Here is a 2421-nt window from a genome sequence, read left to right as displayed (position 1 = left end):
TTTGGGGAGAAGACCACTTTCAAATAGTGCAAGGGTTCGAGTTTCTTTCTTGATTTGAAGGTGGAAATTTTGGTACAACGATTACTCGTCCCTTCTCTTTATGGCGTAATTCGCAATCCAATTACGTACTTCAACTTGAAGATGTTTTCTTCAATTAATATATGCAACTAATTTCTTTATTTAGGGTGAATGATTGCAACCTAATTTGAAACTTTAATTTTTATTATCAAGTTTTGATTTTCAATTGATTATTGTGTATCATTTTGCTACTATCTTCATGCATTTAAATAATTGGCCTTTATTTCATTGATTTGTGAATAGTAACTAATCGAGGGGTGAGTTATTTGTTAGGTCTCATAGTAAAATTTGGAATTTGAGTAGAAAGTAAAATTACAGTTTTGCTAATTCTGTGGTCATTCATTGAATTTCTTTGTAATTGAATGTGCTTAGTTAAGGCTTATCCAAATTTATGTAAACAGATAGCGAGTTAATCTTTTTTTTTTTTATTTAAGTAGAATTAGTTTAAACTAGAGATACATAAGTTAATTAATTTAGAGAATTCGATCAGATATACAGAATTGATTATTGTCGAAATTTGAGAATTGAGATTAAGGGGATGATTATGGCGAACTCGAGAATAATAACACTTTTCATGCATAATTTAAAACTCAAACAGTCAATATATTTTGTAATTTAGTAGTTTTTAGATTAATAAATTTGATTTTTACTAAAATAGCAGTTAGATGTAATTAAACCAATGGTTGAATAAAATAATTTTCGTGGGACGATAATTTGGACTCTCTATATTTGCTTTACTACTTGCTTATTTGATATTGTACAGTTTCAATTTTTACACACGAGTCGTTATCATCTTAAAGCATGTTTTTATTGAGAAAATAGCAGATTAATTATTGCATTCCAAACACTTCGCCACCCACCAAAATTAAAACTCTCCATATTAGCGCTGCTAATGAGCACAATGGTAATGTTTCCTCTGAAATTAATGTTTCCAACGGTTCTTCTAGTGCTTTGCGACCTCCTATTGTTCATGCGCGACTGTCAAGTTTTGAAGTATGACCCTCTGATGGCTTAATTCCAATTGATTCTCTAGATGTTGCAGAACCTGAACCATCTATACCACGCTATCAAACTCTTACAAGGCGTGCACCAGATACTTGTTCCCTTCCCTCCAATTTTTTTAGACAGCTTTATCATACTTTTTTGTCAAATATACATTCCTTAGTTAAGCCAAAATATTATAAAGATGCTATTTTATATTGAAAAATGACGTCGAGGAAGAACTTAATGATCTTGAAAAGACAGTCGTGCATGTGTATTGGTATCATTGCCCGAAGGCAAGCGTGTGATTGGTTGTAAATGACTTTTTAAAATAAAGACTCACTATGACTGTAGCTTGGAAAGATGCATGGTACTTCTGTTGCTAAAGGTTATACTCAATAACATGGAATTGACTATGAAGAGACTTTTGCCCATGCCAACCAAATAAAAAAAAAGTTTGTACTCTCATTTCTATTGCCTCTATCAGATAAGGGAATCTCCACAAACTGGATGTAAAAATGTGTTCTTGAATGGAGATTTAGTTGAAGGAGTTTACGTGGGATCCCCCAATCAAGTTACCACATAAACCAGGTCAAATTTGGTAAATTTTGTCGTTCTCTCTGTGGCTTGAATCAAGCTCCTAGAGCTTGATTTCAAAATTTCAGCTCCCATATAATTCAATTTGGATTTTCATGTTTCAATACTGTCATGTTTTTGAAGCGAAATTCCCATGAATGCATTCTTTATGTTGATATGAGAATTATTGGCAACGAAGAAATGGTATTTGTGCTCTACAACAAAAATGGTCTTTTGCAACATGCAAAATAAAATATTTGTTAATTAGGTAGTGCTAAAGGATCTATCGCAATATTCTAATAAGTATATGTTGTCATTGGTTAACATAATTGAGATTTGACGACATTTTTTAAATGAATGTCGCTAATATCTCATTTTGCAAAGTTTGTTGATTGTTTCAAAAAGTTTACATATTTCGCAATTTTTGCAACATTCATTAAGTGTTGTTAAAACCTCGCTTTCTAGCAACATTGGCAGCATATGTAGCAAAGGTTATCTTTGACAAGGGACAATGACGGTTGCTGAAAGTGTTAATAGGTGATGTATTTGGCAACATTCATAGAATATTGCCAGAAATTTACATATTTCACATTTTTTTAGAATGTTTATTGACCGTTGTTAAAATCTCACTTTTTAGCAACGTTCACTACATCTAAAAGGTTATCTTTGACAATGAGCAATGATCGTTGCTGAATGTGTTAAAAGGTAAAGTAGTTTGCAACGTTTATTAAATGTTACCAAAAGTTTATATATTTCTAATGGTTCAATATTGTGCGCTTTTAATGG

The sequence above is a fragment of the Olea europaea genome, unplaced genomic scaffold, assembly GCF_002742605.1.
Source record: "Olea europaea var. sylvestris unplaced genomic scaffold, O_europaea_v1 scaffold2729, whole genome shotgun sequence".
In the NCBI taxonomy this organism is placed as follows: domain Eukaryota; kingdom Viridiplantae; phylum Streptophyta; class Magnoliopsida; order Lamiales; family Oleaceae; genus Olea; species Olea europaea.
Note: the sequence above shows the minus strand (reverse complement) of the source record.